The sequence below is a fragment of the Euleptes europaea genome, chromosome 13, assembly GCF_029931775.1.
Source record: "Euleptes europaea isolate rEulEur1 chromosome 13, rEulEur1.hap1, whole genome shotgun sequence".
NCBI classification, from domain to species: domain Eukaryota; kingdom Metazoa; phylum Chordata; class Lepidosauria; order Squamata; family Sphaerodactylidae; genus Euleptes; species Euleptes europaea.
In genome coordinates this window covers 30,816,267-30,844,126 of record NC_079324.1, presented here as the reverse complement: position 1 = coordinate 30,844,126, position 27,860 = coordinate 30,816,267, and the positions used below count along the sequence as shown (strand labels likewise).

Below are 27,860 nucleotides of genomic sequence, written 5' to 3'. Positions count from 1 at the left end.
CCACCAAAAAAAAACACTTTGTGGAAGAACCTCTAAATTAGATTACTTCAAAAACATGCATATAAGAAAACACCATAACTGTAAGACAGCATTCAGTGAGTACACTGTCCCTGTTTAAATGTTAAGCTCAAGAGGATTGTTTAAATATTAAGAGGACAGGACCTAAAATACAGGAGTCTCAAAAACATCGTGGAGAATAATTCCAGATGGCTGTTAGTCTCTAGAAAGAAAAAGAAAAACAAGAATCCACTGGCATCTTGGAGACTAAGAATTTCTTCCAATTTACCATTATGATGGAATGATTTATCCATTTATTAAGTGTACTAGAACTGAGTCCTGCAAAAATGAATTCTGTTGGAATGCATTTTGTTAGTCTCTGAAATGTTACTGGACTCCTTTTTTATTTCATAGACGATAAAGAACCTTTCCTCAAAAAATGCTTTAAGGCTTAGCAGTAATTGGAGAAGGTGGGCAAGTCAAGGTTATGGGAGCAAATACAGCTCAATCTTTAGAAACCCTACAGACAGATTTAGAGTGATATCCTAATCCCACTCAAGACACAGCCAGTCACAAATTGTTTGTTTGAATTGGTAAACTTCAGTGTGAATCAGAAATATAGAAAGTAAGGAGGCTAGCTGAAATGTGGTTAACACTGTCCTACCTAATAATATGAAGAGCCCTATGGTGCAAGAGTGGTAAGCTGCAGTCCTGCAGTCCAAGCTCTGCTCATGACCTGAGTTCAATCCCAATGAAAGTTGGTTTCAGGTAGGGTTGACTCAGCCTTCCATCCTTCCAAGGTCGGTAAAATGAGTACCCAGCTTGCTGGGGGTAAAGGGAAAATGACTGGGGAAGGCACTGGCAAACCACTTCGTAAACAAAGTCTGCCTAGTAAACGTCGGGATGTGACATCACCCCATGGGTCAGGAATGACCCGGTGCTTGCACAGGGGACTACCTTTACTGTACCTAATAATATGGGGAACATGAGAAGGGATGACCTAGTCTACAGACTTGCAGAGGCATCCGAAGCTGAGTTACACCCTTCTAACTCTACTGAAGTCAGTGGACTTAGAAGACAGTAACTCTGTTTAGGATTGCATTAATGTAGGCTTGGTCCATGATTAGGATTCTTTCATTTCCCAAACAGCTGTAAGAGGTTCCACCATAACATCTAAAATATGCAAATCTGTGAAGCTTGCTATGCATTATCAATGGTGATCCTTCAATGAAAAACAAATTGCTTCTCATTCCAAACTGCTTATCCTTCCATCATGATAGACTGGGAGTGATATATGCTCTATGTTTGTTTGGGTAGATTCTTTATTAGGTGGGCGGCCAACTATGCTGGGACCATATTTTAGAATAGTGTTCTCTTTGCTTTCTTCTATCCCTTATTTCTATGGCTGTGCTAGATCAACAAAGTCTTCAGAGTTGTAACTTCTGAAACAAGGATTGTCCATGTTTTATAGGTGCTCTGATGATCTGCAGCGAGGGGCAGTTCTTGACAGTATGGGGCATCTCTTCAAAATGAATTTCTTCTCCAGATGTGGGCATTCATTAAGAGAAGGCTGTATTTCATCTCCTGTCCTTTTTAATCCCTATGTTGACTGGCTTGCTGGAACGTCCTGTGGTCCCAAATAGCTGTTTTTCTTTGGTTGCAGCAACACTTCAGCTTGTTCTTGAAGCTGAAAGAGAATGAATGAAAGCTTTTCAGTCTTGATCAGAGGCAATTCTTGATCCCAGAAGGTAGATCAGCCTTAATTTCAACTGAAAGTTGTATGTCCTTAGATAACTCCTTCTCCTCCTGTCAATTAAAGTTCAGTGTTTGTACATTTTGTGGAAGAAACTGAACAGTATCTGAAGTTTAGCAGAATTTAGGTAGTTTTCCTTGTGGTTCTCCATACACCCCCCTCCCTGCCTCTTTCCCTCCAGGTCATCTAAAGCCTTTTGACTGTAATGGAGTTGTTTAATTACTCCGTAGTGTGAAACTAAGAGGATAAATCTGACTGCCCACAGAGTGGCAAATCAACCCAACAATTTGAAAACAAGTCAGCTAATGAATGGGCACCCTTTCTTCATGAAGAAAGAGTCTGGGGGCAGCTGTGCTTATTGGGCTGATTTTCTTGCCATAATCGGTTTTATCCTTTGGTGTAAATGGAGCAGACTGTGGGATCTTTTTCTGTGGGGCAGCTCTTTGCCGTGGATTTCTGGCATTTCTCATTTCGTCCCTAAATGTGGGCATTCATTTGTCTGCAGCTAGGTTTATTTCATTTTATGTTCATTTTATTCCTATGCTGGCTTGCTTGCTGGAACACATCCACCCTGGCCTACCGCTAGGGTTGCCAACCTCCAGGTACTAGCTGGAGATCTCATGCTATTACAACTGATCTCCAGCCAATAGAGATCCATTCACCTGGAGAAAATGGCCGCTTTGACAGTTAGACTCTGAGTCTATGGCATTGAAGTTCCTCCCCTCCCTAAATCCCGCTTTCCTCAAGCTCCACCCCAAGAACCTCCCACCAATGGCAAAGAGGGACCTGGCTACCCTACATACTGCTGGTAAGAAGCCTCTTTGCTGGTCCCTCAGTAATTCCCTGCCTCAGAGCTGAATGTAGGGGATGGGATGATGGGGTATCCTTTTAAAGTCAGGATCCATTGCAGGATGGTGTAATGGCCTTTTAAACTGGATTGCTTCTGTTTCTTAAAAGCTATTATGAATGTGTATAAAAAGTAACAGTGCTAAATATAGCAGTTTGATAACTATCCACACACTCTTGAGGCTCAGAGTTCCCGTAGAACCTCTGTATGAGGAAGCCTTTATAAATGAAGGATGTACTTCTGTAGATGTGGGGAGGGATTGAAAGATGAAAGAGCTGACTCTCACATTTTTTCTTCTTCACACTTCCTGGTTTTAAGCATCTCCTACAAGCTCTTTCTTGTGTCGATTCTATTTTTTCCCTCCTTTCCTCCACACCACCTAGACATACAACAATTGAATGAATCTCCATAGAGACCGACTGAAGTCAAAATTAGGCCATCTTAAATTGTTCTTGATGCTCGCATGCCTAAACCCGCAGGCAGAGCAAAGAATTGTAAGGCTATAAAATGTTCCAAGTGGCTATGAAGAGATGTTGCAAGAGGGGTGTATAAGGAAAACCTGCATTTCGTGTCTGAATAGAACTGGTTTTGGATTAGGAGACTTTCTGGAGCTCTGGCAGGATCTAATTACCTGAAATCTTGAGCAAGCCAGTAGTTTGGATTTTGTAGGTGATCCAAGAGATGACACCCAGCAGCAAATAGCTCTGTCAACACTTTAAAAGACAGGCTTTTAAGGGCATGGTGAATGGTTACTAACGCACAACTTAATTTCCATTAGTATTAAATCTGTCTTAGTCTAACGCTTGCCCGAAACCTTCAAGGCAATTTTTGTATCGTGACCAGAAATCTGCCAAAAGTATTCACGCTTTGTTGCTGAGTGCGCCAACCTTTGGTGCACCTCCTTACGCAATGCAGAACTTTGGTTATAAATAACCTTAGTTCCTGGTGAAAAATCAAGGCCAAGACAGGCATGATGAATATCGGAGATCTTTATCTCCTTATAAGAGATAAATTGCATGTGCCCACAGCAGCGACTTGGATTGGGGCCCCACAAGATAGGCTTTAACCTTTCAGCCTTTGTTTGCTTTCACCGATTGAATCAGGCTTCCAGCCCTGTTAACGTTTTAATGAAAAAAATAGTTTTTTGGGGGATACACCTTTTTCTTTTACGTAGATGACAACTGGGTTTTGAGTAGTGAAAGCAAGCAGGAAAAGGGGGAGCATTAAACCCTTTTTTGAGGTCTCATTGTGAATCTCAACTGTGCTCAGGCACAATAGACTTTTTCAGACCAGTGGAGAGCTGTAATTGAAAAACAGCAAAAAGTGGCAAAGTTACCACCTTGGCCATTCATGTGAATGTTGTTGGTTTTTTAAAGTTCAGTTCTGTCTTCAGAAATGCGGAAATCGAAGAGTAACTTTGTTCCATATCTTGTTACCTAGGAGCAGGAAGAACAACTTCCTCCCATTTCCTGTTCTCTGAAACATCACATCTGAATACCGTTTGGGATATGGTTATGAGGGGTTGTAGGCAAACCTGAAGAGTGCTGCTTGGGAAAATAGCAAGAGGTAGATGTCCCCTGAAATTTTGAGATTTTTATACCAGACATCGTCTTATTGTTTTGTTTAAATCCTAGAATGAAACTTGTTTGGAAAGTAAGGTCTCTTTGCAGCGTTGCACAGGAAACATAAAATGGGATGGTGAAATCAATTCTTAAAGCTGCTAAGGCAGATGAGGTATTTTGGGTTTTGGTGGTGTAGCTATAGCCCAATCTGGCCTCCCTTTTTGTGCCTTTAGTTGAAACAATCCAATAAACTTCAAAAAGGGGGAGGGGACTTCATCCTGCATGAAAGCCACACCTTGTGGCCAAGAAGTTCTCCTTAATAACTACAGGGTGAACTCTGATGGTGATTGACCACTTTTTCTGCATGATATTCAGAGACTGTTTCTAATTGTGTCACTTTCCAGGTGTAAACCCTAGCAAGTCCCTGGGCTGAACACAGTAAGTCCCCAGAGACCGTTTGGAAGAAAGCAGCCTCCATTTCTGTCTTAAACAACTAAAGCTTGCTTTGTAGGAACGAGGCTTCAGCAGATCTTGATTCGGCAAAAAGCTATCTTAGGGTTCAAATACTTAACAGTATTATCATCACTGAGGGCTCCTTTGATCTGGTTGTGTAAAGACAGTCTGTAAATGGCTGCCTTCCATATTCCTTTCTTTCTGTTAAGGCGGCAACCTTTGCTGTTAGTGTCAAAAAAAATTGTTACCGCTGACCTAAATCTGGTGTGGCTGCATAGAATCCCCCCTTGAGAAATTTGGTAGGACCCTTCAAATGAAAGCAATTATCTGACAATCTCATTCATTTAACCAATTTAGTTACTGGAGCTAGTCTCCAGGATTCCCCCCCCCCCCCCCGCCATTCATTCGTTAGGGGCATTGTTCTGTGCTTCCGTTGGTAGGGTTGTGCTGCAAATATGAAAAACTTTGCAAAAGTCTGCCATTCTAAAAACAGCTTTTAAATGCTTTTTTGAGAAGGACGGTAGATAATAGGAATAAAAAGAATAGCCATGTAGTGGCATTATTAATAGGGAAAGAATTTAGGGGCGATTAAGGAAGAGCAATTTTTTATTGTGTGGTGAGGCTCTAGAAGAATGGACTGATTACCTTCTGCTCGGGGCTGAGCTAGCAATCAATTTTCCTTTCTCGTCTTCAGCTGCTTGCTAATTGCATTGATTTTTATCAAATATGTGTACAAATCAATTCTGTATTTTAGCACTGTTAAAAGCTTCCTTCCTTCCTTAACAGGCGCAGGTGATATGATCATACTAATCATAATCATTCTCTTTTTTTCGGTGTAGCTGAATTGTGGCTGTAACTGACCGGTTGTTGAGTCGGCACCCTTTTATGAGGGTCCCATGGGTCAACGGTTGGGGTGCTTCTGCTTCATCAGTGTTGAATTGCTTGCCGTTTGCTCCCTGTATGGGAGATGGGGGTCTTATCAACCAGAGTCAAGCAGGAGTTGTCACTGTCAAAATGGAAAGGCCAGCCTTTGTTGTCAAACAATACCAGTGGGGAGAAATTAGCACGATGCAGAACTATGGTACTGTCATTTGCGGGAAAGAGAAAATCCCTGCACCCTGCTCTGAAAGAGGACATTGCGCACATTGACCTCCATGGATTAACCATATAATCCACACTAGGAGCCAATCTACGTGAGCAGAAGGAGAGCACATGTTGTAGCCTTGCTGGGATTGTGCCGCTTCAGGAACAGGTAGAAAATAGCATGCGCAAATGCCCCCCCAGGTCACAAACTATCAGCTTGCGGCATGCTGACATGTTGTACTAAAACGTATTCTCTGGGACAAAGTAGCTTTCCATCAGCTAAGATATGTGGGAGCATTCACACACATGATTTCCCCAAGACTACCTCTGACGTGGCTCATTTTGGGGCGGAATGTGTACCGTTTGATTTTTCTGAATGTCCAGAAGAACAACCTGAGTACAACAACCAAGTATGCTGGAGAAACTGAGGTATACCAAGTCTTAAATGTTTCTCTGAGAGATGACTTGTGCCCCCCAGTCTCCAGCGTGACAGAGACCTTGACTCTGAAGCAAACACATCTACCAGATGTCTTCAATGACAGATTTTATTGGGACACAACTCTGTCCTGCCAGGCATGCTCTCTGCTGTCTCGACCAGCAAAGAGAATTACACTGCCTTGAGCTATAAGAAAAGGTTGATCTAAAAATCTCCACTCCCCAGAAACCTCAAAATATCAAGCAAGTACATTTTTCTTTCTGCATCTCATAATTCATTTTGGAATGTCCATTATGTTAATGTTTTAATAAGCAAATTATATTCACCTTCAAAATCCACCTTTTCTGTGGAGTACTCTCTTAACCACCTTCATCTCTTCCTGCGTGAAATCAAAGTACATGGAATTTAATTTGCATGTGTTCAACCCTGCTTATGGCCGCCTCTCATATCACCTCCATACTTCTGTTCTCACCCCATTGCCAAAGATTACCGCCGTGATCCCCGTGTGGTGGCTTTAGCCTTTATGACCCTCCTGAGCACCATTATGCCTTCCTTTGGATTTCCTGTACCCATTTGCTACTTCAACGAAATATCTCTGTACCTAAAGCCAAGAGCCAATCCTGGCTTTCCTCCAACTTTCCAGGGAAGGTGATACTTCACCAGAGCTCTGGAGGCATCACCTTTGTGTTTGCAGAGAGCGCCTATTTAGAAATAGCTGCCTTCTGTCATAGGAGGATGTTTGGCTTGTAACCTGCCAACATGTTGTGATTGTCCCCAACATCTCTGGCCGCCATATTGTAGTGGAAGCCACTCCCCATTTTCAGAATTCCAGAAGTACCCTCCGGCTCAACAAGATTGTAAACCAGGGGTCTCTAATCTGAATGCTTTGACACAATGACTTTTTTTAAAAAGCAAAAGCATAAAAAAAATAGGTGCCATATTCTTCAGTGGCACTGAATTACTGTATAAATAACCCCCAAAGGCCCCTTATGGTTAAATATATCTAAACCAGGTTGCAAAAATATCCTCTCTCAAACAATGCAAGTGAATTTATATGGCCATCTTTCCTCTTTCAAAGAACTCGACAGATCGTGCCTTTGAAACACGATTGCCGTCTCTGTGTGCTGAAAATCTACAGAGTGTAAAGCAAAAAACAAACAACTTTATCCATTTGGGTTTGTTTATGCCCATGGCAGTTTAAATTGTTCATGTCAAATGTACCTCTTTCCAAGGTACACATTCTTTTAAGTGTAAGCTGCCCACTTTTTGAGCTTGGGAACTGTCTAGATACTGGTCTGTAACTGAAACCCAGAAACAGATTTCTGAAATTGACATCAAGACTTCCTTTGTTTTCCAGATCAGTCTGCCAGGTAACATTTGGTGTAGTTTGAACTTTAATAGTAGTGCTCGCAAATAGGATTGCTATTCCTCTTTTTAAAAAAAATACATGAAATTTTATGATATTCTGACACTTGCCCTTTTGCCAAATAAATCTAGAAGCAGAAGAGGAAACTGGCTATAAAACTGAAGACATTTAATACAATTATATTAAAGGAGTAAAAGTTTGATTTTTAAGTTGTCACTGCTGTCGTTCATCCTTAAATCATTTCAGCAAGAGTTGACCTAGTAGGAAGCTCTCAAGTCCATCATAATCTTGTGTACAAATCCAGTTCCGATCTGGAGTGCATTACAATTTTTTTAGCCAAGAAATGTGTGGGGTGTGCTGGGTTCTAAAATAACATCTTGGTAGGCAATAATATCCCTTAAATTAGCATGATGAGACTTTGCGACAACCCAAGATTTGCTGTACCGTCTTGACAACTCAACTCTCTGCTCTTCTGGTGGACAATTTAGTTCTGTAGTGTACTTTGCCCAGCACATCACCATGGCCAACTGTGCACCATGGGTTGGATCCTATTGTGTAATTCTGCATCATTTAATGTGTCGTGAACACTTCTGCTTTGCTTCGCTTCTGTTTTTTAGGCTTCTGGTTGGTTCTGCAACCCAAATCCTATTGCCTAGTTTATTGAATGTTCTATCTTATTGATTGTATTGACTCTGTGTAATCTGCTGTGAGTCCCATGAGAAAAGCTGACTGTAAATAAATAAGCAAAAGATGTGCCCAAACCAAGCCTTTATTTAAAAAAAAAAAAAAAAGTCCTGGGGTCAAGCCTGTTTGGCACTTGCATCCTCAAACAGGAAATATTTATTTATTAATACCACGCTTTCCTCCCAGTGGGCACTCAAAGCAGCTCACATTGTTTTCCTCTCCATATTTTATGCTCACAACATCCCTGAGAGGTAGGTTAGGCTGAGAGTGAGTGACTGTCCCCAGATCACCCAGCAAGTTTTCATGGCAGAGTAGGGATTCAAACCTGGGTCTCCCGAATCTAGTCATTCACTCCACCCACTACACCACATTGTCTGTTTACAAATATGTAAAGGTGTTGAGGCTCGGGTGTACTCCAGTTTCTTTCATATGTTCTAGTCCCGTGTTGGCGAACCTATGGCACGTGTGCCACTTCCGGCACGCGTAGCCCTCTCTGCCGGCACGCGCGGTTCCTCCAAGCCGCTGGCCTTTCCGGCTCTGCCCCGCCCCGGGTGATCTCCAACCAATAGAGATCAGTTCCCCTGGAAAAAATTGCCACTTTGGCAATTGGACTCTATGGCACTTTCCCAAACCCCGCCCTCCTCAGGCACCACCCCAAAAACCTCCCACTCATGGTGAAGAGGAACTTGGCAACCCTAGCCTCCCCCTCTGGGGGTGGTATTCAGGTTAAATTGCCGCATTGGCACTCGGCGATAAATATGTGGGTTTTCGGTTGCAGTTTGGGCACTCGGTCTCTAAAAGATTCGCCATCACTGTTCTAGTCCTATACCATGATGGAACAGCTGGGGCATATGGGGAACGAGTGTCCCACTGATCTTTTTAATGACCTTGTGCTCTCTGAATTTTATCTTATCTAGAGCATAATTGGAATTAATTTGGTTCCCCCCCCCCAAAAAAAACAACCAGTTTAAAGGTTCTTGCATGCCCATATGCTATCTACTCAGGCATTCGTTTTAAAAATCTGATTAAGAGATCGTCATCATTGATTGTCTGGGCTTGGACAGAGCAGAATTATGTGGCTTACTTCGGTGGAGTGGGCTGAGAACAGTCATATTCTTTTTGATAGGTGGAACGTCTGTAGAAGCTGTCATGCTTCTCTCCCTCCCCCCCTCCCATACCGAAGAGAAACACTGCTACTTACACACACACACTTGATTTTGCATAATCTCCGTCATTTCAAGCCCATGGTTGTCAGCCGGCTTGTGCTGTGTCTCTTGTACAGGACTCTCAAACTAGATAAGCTTATGGGGGGGTAGGTGGGGGGTGTTACAATAACACAGAGGAGATAAATGTACCGGCTGTGCTGGAGGCTGTCCTCAGGCTGTTTGTTATGTGTCTCCAACACTGTTGCTACATCACACACTTCCTCGATCTCCCGATTACCCTACAAGCTTGTCTAATGGGATCCTCTGTTGCCGATTCGAGCTCTCTCTGACCTACTTCTCGTCTTATGTCCCAGCAAGCTGTCAAGAACTATCAGAGCATTGGGAGCTGAAATAAACACTCACCGAGGGGAAAAGCGTGCCACTCTCTAGTGAATTTAATTAGCTGTGTGCTAACTGGTTTGTTTGCTTCTTCCCAAAAATAAAATAAAACTGCATCGTTTTTATCTGTTTGAATTCTAAATCTTTTTTTAAAATCTGCATTTAAACGAAATTATCTAAAATAAGGCGATGAAGGGCCAGCCAAGGTAGGGCTATGAAATGCACAGCGCTGTGCTAGATCTTTCCTTTGTGGGAGGAAGAGAAATTAACCTGGGATTGATGTATTTATTATAGCCAGAATATCTTTCATCAGAGTCTTGACATCTTCTGTGTTTGTTTTCATTTTGGGTTTAAGAATTCATTTGCGCTGATGAGTCATAACGTATGATGTATCTGGTATTACACAGTTGCTAAATAGGTTCAGAATTATGAACACCCACCAAGTTTGCCTAATTCTGTTCATTGTGTGTTGTTACAAAGCCTCAAGATGCCACCTAATGGTTGATAACCTACTATTGTAACAGCACACCGTGAACAATATGGTGTCTTTCCATATTTCCTGGCCAGCACTCATTTTTAATACAGTAGATGTCAGAGTGGAAGATCTCTGACCCTCAAAGTTTTTCCTCCTAATTCCACATTTGAGGAAAATATTTGTGGTCCTCAGGTGATGGAAGATGGACTCTCTGAGATGCTAAAAGGCAAATTCATTTTAGGATTATTACGATTATTAAGCATATTTTAGGGGTTCAGCTTAACTCTGAAAACCTGCTGTATGGCTATGGTGTTCGTCAAGTCCATAGTCCATTTTAGGTTCCTTCTGACCTTTTCTCCATGAATTAAAAGATACTACATATTTAAGGTCCTGACCTAGATAGCCCAGGCTAGCCTCATTTTGGAAGCCGAGTAGGGTTGGCCCTGGTTAGTATTTTGATGGGAGACCACTAAGGAATACCAGGGTCGCAACACAAAGGCAGGCAATGGCAAACCACCTGTGAACATCTCTTGCCTTGAAAACCCATGGGTTCACCATAAGTCAGCTGTGACTTGATGGCCAAAAAATATGTTAAGGTAGTACTTGTAGATAGAAGAAAGATGTGACAAGGATTTGGACCTCTCATGCCACATAGATGTCCCCTTGTGCCGATTTGTTGCTCAGGGAAACCGCTAGGTTTGTGCAATAAGAGTTACACACTGAAATAAATATGCATGTGTTTTAGTTCCTGAGCAGTGCTGACTCTGGCCGCCCAAGGCTGTCAATCTTTGTAAGATTCTAGTCCTCGTGATTATAAAGAAAAGCTTGTCAATGTTCAAGAGTGGTATCTGACACTTCAGAGACCAAAGATTCTCTTGAATGGAGCTTCTAGGATGCAGGAATTCCCTGTTCTTCTCACACCCCGGCCCTCCCTCCGCTGCTTGCCTAGCCAGCTTCTGCAAAACTCAGCACTGCACATATATTTGCAGTGCGTTCACTATGCACAGTATGGAGTTTTCCTTGGCATGGATGGGCGATGCATCTGGCACCAGGGTATTCCCAGACCTATTTTATAATAGAATTTGGCTGGTCCTATTTTGTTAACCTATGTTTCCTCAGAGGACACAAAGGTGGAATAGTCATGGAAGCTCTCAGCGTTTGACTTGTATCAATAGCAGGTAGGAGGTGATTGATTTATCTCGAGAACCAATGAGGCGTGTTTAATTGCACACGTGTGGACTTAGCAATCAATGTGCAGATGGCGGGAGGCTCTCTCCCTCCCCATCGTGTGTGCATGTGTTAATGTTGTGAGAATAGCTTTGATGCTGTGAGAGGTCACATTAGCCCTAATGTGAGCAATTTTGTCATTTCTAAAATTTAAGTGGAGGGGGTTTTCGCTTCTAGGTCAAGCAAATTTAATTGGATGCTTTGGCATTAGAAGGACGCCAGGCTTGTCTCTCTCCTTCCGCTTGTAATGAGAGCCAAAAGGAGGACTTGCTGTGTGATAAATGGGTGAATTTTATTTGCAAAGCAGGTAAAATGGGCTCTTGATACATAAAGGGTGTGTGTATCTGTCTAATTAGCATATTATTGTTGGTTTCTGCTTCTTTGGAAGCTATAAGTCAAAAGCTTCTGTTACCTTCTTAAAGGCTATTTATCCTATGATGTAGCAGAGTGCTGTTTATTAAATTATATTCATGTTTCATCCCCCCCCCCCTTTTCTTTTCACTGAATGTATTCCTCAAGCTATTTTCTGCCCCTTCCTCTTTGCATGTCAGTTTCACTGCTGGAATTTTGCTACTGTATGGAACACCCAGGAATTGCACTGGGTTTTGTGTGTGTGTGTGAAAACTGCATTTTTGAAGACAAACCCTGTGTTCATCTTTTGTATTGGGTGGTTTTCAAAGGCTTCATTATTACCAAACAAAAGGGAATAGCTCTAATTTTTAAAAAGTCACAGGCAATTTCTCTACCTTTTATTTAGTATTAGATGTTGACAGCTCTGCTGTTATACTCTCTGTGTGTAAATAGTGTTAAGTGGTTGGCAGAATGCTTTCCTAGGAGTAAGCCCCACTGAATAGACCTGAGTAGGATTCTGAGTAGACCTTCTTAGGAGCGCGCTCTTGGTCTCTTGATACAGTGTGGGGACTCCCTGAACAGAACTCCAGTCAACCTGAAGAACTGTCTGTGTTCTTACAGGGGAACGGACAAGGCCTTTACTGTCCACTACCTAACACCTCCCTACCTGCCTACTTTGTGTTTCATCAGTTAGCAGACTACCGTACTAGAAGAAAATATGTATGAATCAACATGCTTGTCATGACGTTGCCACCTACTGAATACCAACTGTTTTTAGCCTTTCTATGGTACTACTTGAGTGTTCATAATCATCCTTAAACTTTGCCAGTTAGGCATTGTAATTTTGATATTTCAAATGGAACAACTGAAGAAAGGACTTCCCAGCTTTTAGCCACTCTTCTATCCTAACTTTCATGAGATATTTTTGACCAGGAAAGAAAATCATTTCTACATAAGGAGGATCAGGGCTTATTGCCTCTCTCCTTTGAGATCACAGTACAGTCTCCAAGGCTCTTGGTTCCCAGCAAAGCAGTTGGAGCAGTCTATAAATTGCTCCTTTTCCTCCCTCCCCATTCTGATGGTTTCTCTTCTTGGTGTTGTGCTCAGACTGAGTTACGCATATGCTCGAGTCACTTGCACATCTATTTTTAGTTACCCTCTAATAATCATTTTCATTTCTAATTTTTCATCCATTAAGCTCAGTATTTGAGCTGTAAAAACTGTAAAGCAAATGCTGCTTTTTCTTCGCAATTTGTGTATGTTCTTTTTTGGTTTTGCATTTAGCTTTTTGCATTAAGATCCACAATCAGACATGGGCCAGAAAGCAAAGCAGCTCCTATATCTCCTTTATCTCTTACCCCCCACGTACTATCTAATACCAATCCTAGCCTGTAGTGCCGTTCAAATTTTGATATAGCATCTCATTTATAGAACAAAACTACAGTCAGTGGCAAAACTTCCATAAGAAAAGCTCAGATTCCTTTTCACCTTCTACTTTCTACATTTCCTTAAGAATAGTTTTGCTGTATCAAACCAATCTAAACCAGCCCACTATCTCCTCACATAGCTTGACACTTCTGGATGGTGATAGGTACATTGCTTCATGTGTGATCAGAGGTGGCATACGTCTGAGCCTCAGATACTGGGAAGTTTCATTTATCTTTCATGGAGTCCATAAGCCTTGTTGAGTAGACCTATCCTCCATTCAAGGTATGTGTGAATTTTCTTTTTCAATGGCCATCTAAACATGGTCACAAGGCAGAATGACAGAGAATGAGAACAAATGTAGTCAGGTGATCCTCAAAGTATGGAATTTCAAACAAGTGTTTATCTTGTCAGTGGGATCTGTGGGAACGGCTCTGCCTGCCAGCAGCTCACACAAAATGCTGGCGTGACTCTGTCTTAAAATCATTACCTGGAAAAATTTTCTTTTCTTCCTCTCTCTTTTTTTTTTTTTACATTTTGTAACCTGGTATGGAGAGTTCTGTTGAGCTTGAAAGCTTGCACTCTGTTGTGTCATTGGGTTAGTCCTCATAAAAGGTATTGTATAGGTTGGGTTCTCGGCCTTTTGGGTTTTCCTTTTGGTCCAACATGGCTGTCAACAAGAATGCAGATGGGCATGATACAAAGCAATAGATCACCCTGGCATGGGCATAACTACTTGGTAATCAAGTCTTTTGCATCCGTCCTTCCAAGCAGTGAAAATAATTTTGCCAATTCTCTGCTTCTTCATATTTCTGACTAGATTTGGATGTGCAGTAAACTTGCCCTTGGTAATAGGTTGCCATCATTCACACAATATTGGTTCCTGATCTTTACCTTATCCTGACTGTATTGGGTACTTACGGACCCAGGCGAAGAATTCTTTGATTGTCATGCTTGAAAAATCAGCTTTTGAGGCAAATGATAGGATACAGTAGAGTTCTTCTCCGGTGAAAACCCTTAAACAGAGCAGACATTCAGTTTAGAGCACGACTCGGTAAAATAAAATAAAAAGCTTATTGTACATTGTAGAGCTTTGTAATAAGGAGCCTCATGATGTTCTTTAGGAACAATGATCACAACTCTAACATAAAGGACACCCTTTAAAGTATATACCATTAATCAAGTTGGGTTCTTTTGGATAGGATTTCAGACTTAGGGTTGCCAACCGCCCAGTGGGGCCTGGAGTTCTCCTGGAATTACAACTTATCTCCAGACTACAGAGATTAGTTCCCATGGAGGAAATGACAGCTAATGCTGATGGGCTATATGGAAGTGGTCAGGAACCTTTTTGGTATGGTGACCCACTTAAAAAAAAAAAAAGCATGTGGCAATCAAAAAACTGCAGAAGCCTGGGACCCTCTTGCATAGGCTTCGCAACCCACTTTTGGGTCAGGACCCACAGGTTGGGACATGCTGCTCTTAGGCATCATATCCTTGCCAAGCTCCCTCCAGCAGTTTTCCAACCTGGAGTTGGCAACCCTCTCAGACACAGAGTATCGCATTCAGAAGCAGAATGTTTGGCGGCTGGATGTAGATCTCTGAAGGTGGGTAGACAGTGTTTCATCTGAAGACCTTTACTAAATTTCATCCTCCAAGGGAGGGTGGGTGGAGGCTAAGAAAACAAGCTGGTACACAGGAAAATAGTAGTTGAGGGAAACACACAAAAAAAAAGAAAGACAGAACACTGCTTGGAACGTTTCTATTCAAATAGGTTGTAGGCTGTTTATTGACTGCACAGGTCATTGGTGAAAGGTCGACAAATTTGCTGTGTCGGCAGATAAAGACAGAGGAAAGGCATGTTTGAGGTCACATTGCAGTGGAATTCAGCCATGCTAAAGAAGGCACATTGGGGTCCTTATTTACTCAAAGGGGAAGGGGGATAAGGCATTAAATCTGCACATTTACAACCCTTCACTACTTAAATTAAGAACCCTAATTGATCACAAATATGTTACGGTTCCTCCCATCTTTTTTTGCTTTAATAAGCTCTTTAGAGCTTAAGTATTTAATCACCGGAGGGCTGTGATTATTTATCCACCTTTTTGTTTCTACACCAATTGATTTGGCCATTTATTATAAATTATTAAATCTTGGACACCAATGTGATCTGTCCAATTTATCAGCATTTCCCTTTCCTTTCTTTCATAATGCTCTTTAAAGAGCTCTGTAGTTTATGAAGTTAGACAGAATGTTCTTGTTTACCATAAACAATGGGTCTTTACCCTAGATGAAGCAGAATCATCATGATTTAATGCTGTTTCTCATGGGGTTTTCATTGTGCTTTTGGGTCCCAGTGGTGAAGGTATCTGTGCAGAGGCATTTAGAGCAATTGCAGCACCTGCTTAAAAGTAAAAATATCACCTTAATTAGTTTCCTGAATTGAAGCTAACTTGCTCTTTACTTGAATTATCATGAAACAACAAAGTTAAGCTAATGTTGTCCAGTAGACATGAGCTGGATTTGGATATTGGTGCAAGGGCTGACTTTGGTAGAATGAGCTTCAGCTCTAAAATGGGAATAATAACTGGCTTTTGCCAGTGTGAATGAGATGAGAAAGCTTTTGCCACAATGCAAAACTCAATTTTGCATAATGTCTGTAGAGTTATCTTTATGGTAAGTGGAACTAACTTTGTTTTAAATCACAATCCAGTTTGTATTATTATTAATAAATTAATTTTGCATAGTCTGTTTTATTAAACTAGTAAAGCAAAGTACATGAGATGGAAACATAAATACTCATTCTTACACTTTGTTAATGCCCACATCTTCCTCTTTTGTTTGTTTTTGCCATCTTATCTTTGAGACTGTAAGCTCCTTGGCATAGGCACTTGGCTTGTACTGTTAAGCTCCATGCACATACATGGTGGCAGGTAAAGAATGTTGTTCAGAATTATCATACCTTTCCTTTCCTTGAAACATATATCCAAGGTGGGTTACATATTAATAAACTGCCTCTGTACCTGCAGTTCTCTAGATAGTTGTCAGAGCAGAACCCTGGAGCCCCACTCGAAGTCTTCCTTTGAGCAGAAATCAGTCTCAGTAGTTAACTTCCTTTTGGATTCTGTTCTCCTATATGCTGCCATTCCCATTCTCTTGATAGCCCCAGCAGTGACCGTCATTCCCTGATAGGGGATCTCCTACCCATCCTTGGGAATCTTTTCTTCGTGGGAGATTTGGAACAATTTTTTCTGTTTTGCAAGTAAAGGAATCACTTTCCCCTCTGCTGTGTTATATTACAGTTAAATCATTGGTTGCTTTGAAGGGGAGGCAGAACCAAAGGAATGGTTCTAAATGGTCATGGTGATAGAAGGAGGGTGGAGCTACAAGACCCCAACCCACTGATGTGTATGCACACTCATTTCCTTTTTGTATCACTAGTGGAAATGCTCCATACTAAAGCCTGAAGTAACTTCCTCAGGATGGTTCTTCTGGAATGAAATCTAGAAGCAGTGTTCTGTCCATCACATTCTGTTCCACCCAGAAAATCCATGTTTTCTATGCAGTTGCAATAAACCATCCATGCTGATCTAAAACATACATGCAACTTGTGTAGTTTGCCACACCCAAATAATTCGAGTGCAACAGTATGTGATGGGAGAATCCCAGGATCCTCTCATTCCTGCAAAAATACCCATCCTCCCAAAGACAAATCTATCTTTTCCACTCCTACTCTGACCCTTCCCTCTCTGCCTTCTTCCCATACTGTCCTGTGAAGGGCTTTATCTACTGTTGGTGACCTTTTTGTTCAGTCTTGGCATGTTTGAAGAATAATGAAGGGGAGGGGAAGAGAGCTAGTCTAGAAATTATTTACTGTTCTGCGCAAGCCCCTCCCATTTCCTCTGTTATTTGAGTGGTTTAAAAAAAAAAGCCCTCCTCTGCTCTCAGCTAGCAGTGTAGAAAAGAGGAAGTTCTGACTATGAATAGTCAACAGTTGAATGATGGAAAGAGAATTTTAAAATGTACCACTAGAGCAAGGACAGTCTTAGAGTGATATATCTGAAGACTGATCCAAATGGCTTTTTAAAGTAGGGGATCATCATAAGATGAGACTCATTTTCAGTGTTTACATAGTAGAATGATCTTTTGCTAGTAGGGTTGCCAACCTCCAGGTACTAGCTGGAGATCTCCTGCTATTACAACTGATCTCCAGCCAATAGAGATCAGTTCACCTGGAGAAAATGGCCATTTTGGCAATTGGACTCTATGACGTTGAAGTCCCTCCCCTCCCCAAACCTCGCCCTCCTCAGGCTCCGCCCCAAAAACCTCCCGCCAGTGGTATAAAGGGACCTGGCAACCCTATTTGCAAGTGACCCCCTCCCCTGGGTGTGGAAAAATTTCAAGTGGGCATAACCTGAAAATTCCAGGGTAACTTGCAGCCTGGCCACACAGGACAGGATCATTCTGATGAAACGGATGGGAGAAAGCTGTTTTGTGGTGAGCAATTTTTGTTCGAGGGGGTTAAAAGATTCTGCAGCACTTCCCATCGCAAATGGATGCAAACAGGGCCATTGTCTTAACAGAGACTCCTGTCTTGCTCTGTTACGCTGCGAAGGAGTGGCTTGCTTGACTCCAGAATTAATAGAGCAGAGAGGAAACAGCTCTTAAAGAGATGTGTGCCGGTTTCCTTCCTGTTCAGAGAATTGGAAAGCCTAGGGCAGTGAGGTAATGTCATTTCACATAACTTAGGAGGCTGTTCTTATAAAGGACAGTTGCAGTAAATGAAGTGAGCCTGGAATTTTTCTCTTAAGACATAAAAGGAGCTTCTTCTTTTTTTACAATAAAAATGAAATCTTCCAGCTCACAGGGTGTCAGTGAGAATATAAATATCCAACAGTTAAACTATTATGTTCAGGGATAATTTAGCAAGGCTGGGAAAATCCCAGGCACCCCCCCCCAAATTCTGGGAGGGTGCTTAAGAAATATAGTGAGCCCTAGGAATAGCCTTTTCAGCCCTGCTCTGTAGTTTAGTATAACTGTAACCAGACAGCTTCTGAAGTGTTAAAAATATTTAGGGCACCATCAGCCGAGAGAAGCTTTCCTGTTCAAGCTAATTTGAAATGAAGACGAGCGGTGCAAGGAATGTTTTGTTGAGGTTTTTGGTCCTTCCTCCTCTCCTGCTGGCTCTCGGAGCTCCTCTGTTTTTTTCACAATGAAACTAAAGCCTAAGATTGCCAAGGTATATAATATTTACATTGATATTGCACGGGAAGCCAGCCTGCCTGTGTGTTTACTGCCTTATGAAACAGCACTCTGTCATGTAACCAGTACTGAAGTCTGAAAGCCAAAAAAACTCCAGTCCCTTCTCAGCTCTTCAGTTCCTATATCTTGCTAGGCTTCTCCGTGGATCCATTCCTGCTCTGAAGCTCTGCTGCTAACTCAGCTGGCTCCATCCAGAGAGTCTTTTTTAGGGGGGGGGGGTTATAATAGAAGTTAACAACCTGGTGTGTTACATGCCATCAATTCACTTCTGATTTACCATGATCCTACTGAATGAATGACCTCCAAAACATCCTATTAACAGGCTTGCTCAGGTCTCGCAAACCAAAGGGTATGGCTTCCCTTATTGAGTCAACCCCTCTTGTGTTGGGTCTTCCTCTTCTCCTACTGTCTTCAGTTTTTCCTGGTGTAATTGTGTTTTTCAGAGAGTCTGGCTTTCTCATGATGTGACCAAAGTATGATAGCTTCAATTGAGTCAATACATAGGTGACAAACCAACAATATTTGTCACGTATGCAGGCAAAACCCCCACCCTGTTGCATTATATATTGTGTTGCCCTATTTTTAAGCTTGTACAGAAGATTTAAGAAGAAGAGTTGGTTTTTATATGCTGACTTTCTCTACCACTTAAGGAAGAATCAAACCGGCTTACAATCACCTTCCCTTCCCCACAACAGACACCCTGTGAGGTAGGTGGGGCTGAGAGAGCTCCAAGAGAGCTGTGACTAGCCCAGGGTCACCCAGAAGGCTTCACGTGTAGGAGTGGGGAAACCAACCCGGTTCGCCAGATTAGCATCTGCCGCTCATGTGGAGGGGAATCAAACCCAGTTCTCCAGATCAGAGTCCACCATGCCAAACCACCGCCCTTAGCCACCACACCATGCTGGCTGTTAAGTTTATCTTCTGCTCTGTTTTTAAATCCAACTTGCAGGGCAGTCCTAAGCATATTTATGCCCTTCTGAGCCCATTTAAATCAATTAGCTTAGAAGGGTATAACACTGTTAAAGAGCGCACTGCTTGTGTAGGAACACTGGTTCGGGGTTGTACCCTAATCTGCACTGGTATGTTTGTCCTCTCTTTTGTCCGGTTCATTAAAAGGTCCCAGAACTGCCCACCCAAGCAGAAGTAACAAGGATTAATACAAATTCAAAAGTCTTCCCCCTAGTCTGACTTAACACTCAGGCACCTAGCTCATGGTGACACCAGAGCCTATCGGGCACTCGCTATATAACTTGCAACTGCTGGTCTGTGAATGCAGAGTATTTCTAGGGCTGCGTGTGTCATAATCGTGAGATCACATTGTACCGCGCTCATCGTTCAGCACTCTGACTCATCAGGTTTGTGTTTTCTAGCTCTGTAAACTTGCACCAATGAGGTTTGAAATGTGTGAGCAATGCCTGGTAAACTCTCAGAAAACAAAGGGCAGGAATGGGGGGGGGTAGGCTTCAGTGCTCTGCATGGGTTCCCCTTTTCGCCTACTCCAGCTCTCCTCTTCTGAGGGCAGGGAGCTCTCTCTGAAGAGCAGCACCCTTGTCTTTGAGTGAGTGAAGCTGAATTCATATAGTTCCCCCCCACACACATACACGCCTTGTGTTTGTTTTCTGAGTCACCCATTGGGGCAGATCTCTAATAAAATACTTCTCTATCGGCGAAATGCAAGAGCCATTTTTCCTGAACAGCGGCGTGATGGTGTACTTTACATATTGAACAATAGCACAGTGCTTTGCAGAAAATGTGTTCTTGATATAAAGATTACGCCACCCCCGCCTCCCACATTTATTATCTGATTCATCGTAGCAAAATCACAAGCCTACAAGGGCTGTTTTCCAGCATTCATTCATCTGCATGATTTGTAATGACGGTTGTAATCCGGTGAAAAGAGGAAGTTTAAATTTTGAGCAGTTGTGCATCTCCCCGCAGTTAACGAGGCATCTAATTTCAGGGCAAATTCAATCCAGCCTTCCCTTCATCCTGCATCTCGCAGATGTTGTGTTTTTGCAGAGTTTGTTTCTGTACCTTTTGCTGTTGATCTGAACATCTGTGCCAAGATCAGACTGTTTTTTCTCTCTCTTTCTTTGAAGAGTGTAAGGACCTGTCTTGGCCTCTGGACTGCTCAGTAACAATTGGAAAGGACTTCACTTCCCAGTTCTAAATTTGCTTGTGTGTTTCCAAAGGAGGACATTTAATGTGGTTCAGTCTTCGGTTTGAGCTGTATCACAACATGGCCTTTTAAACCTAGTGATTAAGAATATGAATGATGCCCTTTCCAGTTAACGCTTTCCAGCATTTTGGAGAGGAAAGGCCTTTAATGCTTTTTGGAGGAGTTTGTCCATTGAGGTTAATAACCCAGTTTCCCAGCGAATGGTACCATGATTAGAAATGAACCAAACCATTAGCTGGTTTGGTAAGTAGAATGCCATGTCTGAGTCCAGAGAAGAATGATTCCAGATTACCACTCAGTCATTAAGCAAAGTGACTAGTCTTTGACAAGTGTCTCTTGTAGTGCAATTTACCTTCCAGAGCTGTTATGAAGCTACCTTATACATAGTCAGGCCATTGTTCCATCTAGCTCCATTATGGCTGCCAACTCCTAGTTGGGAAATTCCTGGAAATTTTGGGATGGAGCCTGAGAGGGTGGAGTTTGGGGTAGGGAGTTAGCTCAGAAGTGATATGGTATCATAGATGCCCTCTGAGGACTTTTTCTCCAGTGGAATTGATCCCTGTAGTCTTTAGATCAGCTGAATTCCCAGGAGAATTCCTGGCCTCAGTTGGAGATAGGGTTGCCAGCTCCAGGTTGGGAAATACCTGGAGATTTTGGGGGCAGAACCTGAGGAGGGTGGAGTTTGAGGAGGGGAGGGTCTTCAATGCCATAGAATCCAATTGCCAAAGCAGCCATTTTTCTCCAGGGGAACTGATCTATATCGGCTGAACATTAGTTGTAATAGCAGGAGATCTCCAGCTAGTACCTGGAGGCTGGCAACTCTAATTGGAGGTGGGTAACCCTAAGCTTAGCATTGTCTCCTTACTAGTGGAGCCTCTCCAGGCTATTAGGTAGAGGAAGGTCTTTCCCCAAACCTGCTACCTGAGAGCTTTGAACTGACGATGCTGGGAGTTGACCCTGGGACCTTACGCATGAAAAGGATGTGTTCTGCCAGTGAGCCTCAGCTCTTCCAATCAAGCTCTCTTGGAATACAGACATGGGAGTAGAGTTGTCAGCTCTGACCTGGGAAATCCCTGGAGATTTGGTAGCAGAACCTAGATAGGGCGGAATTTGAAGAGGGGAGGGAGCTCAGCAGGGACATGTTGCCATAGAGTCCACCCTTTGAAGATGCCATTTTCTCCAGGGGAACTGATGTATGTAGCCTGGAAATCAGATGTAATAATGAGAAAAGGTTGGCAACCCTATGCGATAGTGATAAATTATTTAAGTATAACATGGGGTCCCTTTTTATGTTCTTAAAGATTATTTAATCATCCATGACTAGACTGTGCCTTACAAGGAAAAGGTCAAAAAGCAGGGTTTCTTTATTTGAAAACCCTTTTAAACTGCATGCTTGGATAAAAACTCCCAAACGTGCTACAAAAATGAAAACGATAAACTTACCAATAAAAATAAAAGCTGCAGAATAAAATCAATATCCCCCCCACAAACTACAGTCAAATAGTATTGTAACACTCAGTGTCGGCTTCTATACTTTTTTATTTATTTTTAAAAGGCTTTAACACACAGCCATTTTTAGAATCCAACACCATAAATGGGAAGAAGCCTCCAGGTGGTGAAACTGCAATAAGAAAATAAATGTAATCAGCTACAGCTACGCCCAATGACCTCCAAATCGATCCATAAATGCCTGGTGCCTTAACTGGTACAGGGCAAATATCTGTGGGAGAGGGTGTGCCAGCGGCAAGGTATCCAAACTGAAAAGGCCCAACTCTCATTTCTGGAAAACATGGTTCAGGTGAGAAACATTCCAAATCCTACTATGCATATTCATAGCAGGGCCTCTGAGGCATTCAGGTGTGTATGGGGACAGGTACTGTGATCCCAGCTCCCTTGGAACCTTAAAGGTAAGCACCAGCATTCTGAATTCTCCCTGGAAACAAATAGACAACCAGTGGAGTTCTTTCAACGCTGCTGGGATGTGGTCCCTACAGTCTGCACCAACTAGTACTGCTAGGGCTGCCATCCTCCAGGTACCAGCTGGAGATCTCCTGCTATGACAACTGATCTCCAGCCGATAGAGATCAATTCACCTGGAGAAAATGGCCGCTTTGGTAATCAGACTCTATGGCATTGAAGTCCTTCCCCTCTCCAAACCCCACCCTCCTCAGACTCTGCCCCAAAAACCTCCTGCTGGTGGCAAAGAGGGACCTGGCAACCTTAAGTATTGCACCAGCCCCCTCTGCATGTAATGCTATGGGGTGCCATGTCCTTTCCATTTTGTTATGGAAATGAGCTTATTATGCACTCCTGTAAAGCTTTTGGAAGTCTTGAACCAGGTTATGCTTCCAGTGCTGTTATTTACATTTCTAGATGTAACCGTTTGCTGGGTAGAAGAAGGGCAGCACTTTGACATGAGGACTTGGTTAAGTTTGGAAACAGTCATATATAATACTGAAACAGGATAGAGAGGAGTAGTTTATTTTATTTTACTTTGTTTATACCCTTCTTCTTCCCCATGGGGACCCAGTGCAGCTTACATCTTTCTTTGTTTTATCCTTGCAACAACCCTTTGAGGTAGGCTAAGCCAACTGTGTGACTTGGCCAAGGGAGGGACTTCAATGCCGTAGAGTCCAGTTGCCAAAGCGGCCATTTTCTCCAGGTGAACTGATTTCTGTCGGCTGGAGATCAGTTGTAATAGCAGGAGATCTCTAGCTCCTACCTGGAGGATGGCAACTTATTTATGGAGAGTAAGGATTCCGTCCTGGTTCTCCCTGGTCCTAACCTGACACTCTGATCACTACAACTATGAGGGTAGTTTGTGGCGTGGCAGGGGCGGGATCTGCTATTCAAATGAGAAAAAGTCTTAAATCCTACTGGGTGTGTGCAGTCCTTGGGTGTGCTTAATTTGCACTGTAATTATTTGTATAGTGCTTGACAGAGACACACATAAGCAAAAAAAGAGGTTCCTGCCCCAAGGAACTTATCAGGTGCAGGTCAGTAGCAATAGATGTATCAGAATACCTCTTTAGGTCCTCACCGGCCTTGAAGGGGGCGTTAAATCTTTGTTTTTAGTTCTGTTTTAAATTGTGGTCTTTAATCGGCTCTGTGGGAACATTAAAAATAATCAAGTGCATTTTTAAATTTCCTGTCCAACTTTTTGTTTGAGTTTGATCTAGATTAGATATATTTTTTATTGAAAAATGAGTAAGGAAGCAGCATGGAAGTTGCTTGACACTTCCCATTGAGTTGCTTTCCCACCGGACAATGGTTTTGCAACAATGAGGAAAGGCCCTCCAACTTGGGAAACAATATGAGATGCTGAATGGGGGACTTCCTTATTCCAAGTCTTCACCTGTGATATCATCACAGTCCCTCCCCGCCCTGCTGATTTTCTAGTTAGACCCAAAGGCTTTCACAGAAAAATGTTGCAGAGGCTGAGCAGGGGAAAGTCAGGAGCTGGAAAGAAATAACTAAACTCTTGCATGAGTTCTTGATGGGAGTTGCTGTAGCCAGTTTGTTGTGGTGGTTTTTAAAGCCTACTGATGAACAGGGAGTAGGGTTGCCAGCTCCAGGTTGGGAAATACCTGGAGATTTTTGGGGCAGAGCCTGAGGAGGGTGGGGTTTTGGGGGGGGCGGGACGTCAATGCCATAGAGTCCAGTTGCCAAAGCGGCCATTTTCTCCAGGTGAACGGATCTCTATCGGCTGGAGATCAGTTGTCATAGGAGATCTCCATCTAGTACCTGGGGGTTGACAACCCTAAAGGGGAGAGAGGGCCTTGACTCAGTGGCAGAGCATCTGCTTTGCATGCTGACAGGGTTCCAGGTTCAATTCCAGCATCTCTCATTAAAAGGATTAGGAAGTAGGTGATGTGAAATACCCTAACCTGGGCCCTGGGACAGCTGCTGCCCATCAGACAATACTGTACAGTAGCATGGTCTGACTTCATATAAGGCAGTTCCATGTGTTCAACAAGGCATTTAATTGGTCACAAAATCCCTGTTGAAGGACAGCCCAAAACTGCTTGGTTTGAGGCTGGGGTTATGCTAGTGAACTACTGTGAACTGCATGTCCTCATGCGTCAGCCCTCTTCAGCAACAGACAGAAATAGAGATGTGCATTGTTGGTCCCTGGCTGGCAATATGGAACTTCTGGATTACCCTAGTCTGGTGTAAATGGGAGTTTGGCTGGCTGTCCTTGCCTGGTTGTCAGTATAGCCCCTCTTTTGCTTGCTCCATTTAGGCTTCAGTTTCCAGTCCTCCAAACTGACTTCTGCCCTTGGTGTCAGAGGCTAGTTTGGGGTTCAGTCACCCATGGATCGCCTAGCCCTGACAATCCCGAAAGTCTGTAACTGAGCTATGCAGTTTTACAGACACTAGTGAACTGGGCCAAAAGCCATTTTCTCCGAAGATTCCCAGCTGCATAAAAGGCTTTGCATCTGCAATCCTACTATAGGCCTATCAGTGCTAAGCAGCATGTCCAAACATGAATAGAGAGCAGGAGAATGGCTAAGAGGTCCAGGTGGCTCAAGCAAGGGAGCCATCTGCCTAGTAGCAGTATTGCTCAATATATTTTGAAGAAGAAGAGTTGGTTTTTATGTGCCAACTTTCTCTACCACTTAAGGAAGAATCAAACTGGCTTGCAATCACCTTCCCTTCCCATAACAGACACCCTGTGAGGTAGGTGGGGCTGAGAGAGCTCTAACACAGCTGTGACTTGCTCAAGGTCACCCAGCTGGCTTCCTGTGTAGGAGTGGGGAAATAAATCCAGTTCACCAGATTAGAGTCCGCCGCTCATGTGGAGGAGTGGGGAATCAAACCCAGTTCTCCAGATCAGAGTCCACTGCTCCAAACCACCGCTCTTAACCACTACTCCACGCTTGCTCCACACCTGAGGAAGGGGAGAGCGCTGTCTGTCTCACCCCTCCAACCTTCCAGTTATTTGTTTGGCAAAAGAAGTACTGAGATTCTGTGTGCGGAGTCTGTGCATCAGGGTAAATGCGCAGTCCTTTCTCTTCCCTTCCTGCCATCATTCCCACATCCGTTCTTGTGGCAATCAAACCCACCTGCCTGCTTCAAGCCTTAGCATAAAGGACAAGTCTCCAGCTCCACATTCAGGGTGTCTGGGGGGAAGAGAGGGCCCTTGCCATTGTGCTTCAGCAGTGGATAGCTTCCAGGATCTCAGAGCTCTCTCTCATACATACACACTCCCTAGTAAACTTTATGAAGAGAAAAAGATGTCTTGATCCCCTGGTTGTGAAGCAAAAGGAATTCGTTGAGGATTGGCATGCCTCTTCCCAGCTGTGATGCTGCTGCTTATCCCGGTTGGCGGAAGCAGTGGCATTGTTCAGGAAAGTGAAACCAGGAAGGAGCTTGCTGTTACCACTTTTACTGGGAAACCATTTAGAAGGGAGGATGGGTCAGCCATACTCTAAGAGGGAGATTCAGCAAGTCCCCTTGACACAGCCACCACTCTATTGACCTCTCTTGCCTCTGAGTTGGCAAGCTGCTGGGCCAGCTATTCCTGGGGGTGGGTTAGTTTTTGGACCTCATAGTTGCCATTGTTCCTTACTCTTTTGGGCCTTACGGTCTCTCGGACTGTAGCGCTATAGACAGCAAAAAGAAAGAATAACAAACCCCTGTATTTTCCAACCAGTTGCTTTTTCATGCACAACTTTAGATTAATATTTTAACGCCGGCAATTTAGCATTCTGATCACTTTTCGCTTGTAATAATGGGGAGAATTGAATTGGTACTATAAACGCATTGTGCATAAATGGGGAGAAGTGGATGGGAGCAGTTTCCATTACATTTCACATTCTCGCATGTTGCGTATATACACAACCCTGGTGTGCCATGGCATTCAGGAAATCCTTCTTTTTTGAACAGCTCTTTTGATTTTCCCCACTCGCCCAAAGACCCACCTCCACCTTTTGATGGCAGTATAAGCCTTTTTTGTAAGCCGAATCCTGCCTTCCTTGATATATTGGCAGCCTCGTTGTTGACGGCTGTGACAAGTTAATGTACATAAGGAAAAACTGTATTAAAGAGTGTTGCTTTCATTGTTTTGTGCCCTCTTGAGCAGGATGTGATATTTGGCTTCCCGAGTGTGTCCAAGGGATACAAAGGCATTCCTATGGGGGGAAAGATGAAATGTCATAACTAAGAGTTGACAGCAGTTCTTTCATCCTAAACTAAGTATGTGGAGCTTAAATGGTCTGACCTTTTAGCAGTCTGTTTGCTTAGCTCTAGGCGTAATCTCTGCATTTGAAATGGAAGGGTAACTTCCCAGTCTTGCAGACAAAGATTCAGAAAACATGTCTGAAGTCAACAACAGCAAAACCAATAATAATAATAATAATAATAATAATAATAATAATAATAATAATAATGTAAAAAAGCTTTTAGAGCTTGCTGAATAAAAATACTATTTGGAAACCTGATGGTAGATCACCAGGTTTTGTGTTTCGGGCTCCTTCGGAAATTCTCAGTTGATTTTTTTTAATTTTTTTTACTGTTGGAGAGAATTTGGATGGCTGCTTTGCTATGGATTAGGAAGAGCAGAAATAGACATGGATGGATTCAGACGCTGCTTGGGCTATAGGCTGGCGCAGGCAGAGCTGAGAGGCTTTTAACAGTCATTGTAAAGGTATCCGCTTTAAAAAATGTTTTTGTGGCTGACAATATAAATCAAACTGAACAACACAAAACATCCCTGAGGAGAAGGGGAGTTGTGCCTGGATGGCTCTTCCTTTGTGTCTCCCACCCTGTACTTCATCACCTCAATAAGGGTGTGAAAGTTGGTCTAATGTATAGGTCCATCGACCTAATGGATTTGATCCTGACCTAGATGGCCCAGGCTAGCCTGATTTCATCAGATCCCAGAAGCTAAGCAGGGTCAGCCCTGTTTAGTACTTGGATGGGAGACCACCAAGAAAGTCTAGGGTTGCTACACAGAGGCAGGCAATGGCAAACCAGCATGAGAGCCAACATGGTATAGTGGTTAAGAGCGGTGGTTTGGAGCGATAGACTCTAATCTGGAGCGGCGGACGCTAATCTGGCGAACCAGGTTGGTTTCCATACTCCTACACATCAAGCCAGCTGGGTGACCTTGGGCTAGTCATAGCTCTCTTAGAGCGCTCTCAGCCTCACCTACCTCACAGGGTCTCTGTTGTGAGGACGGGAAGGGAAGGTGATTGTAAGCCAGTTTAATTCTTCC

The 27,860-nt window shown here is 43.0% G+C and overlaps 1 protein-coding gene across 1 annotated transcript in view; it reads left to right on the top strand.

Annotated features, from left to right (window-relative positions):
• The window catches only part of MAMLD1 (mastermind like domain containing 1), a 117,085-nt gene that overhangs the window by 22,478 nt on the left and 66,747 nt on the right, over nt 1-27,860 (top strand). The window lies entirely within an intron of this gene.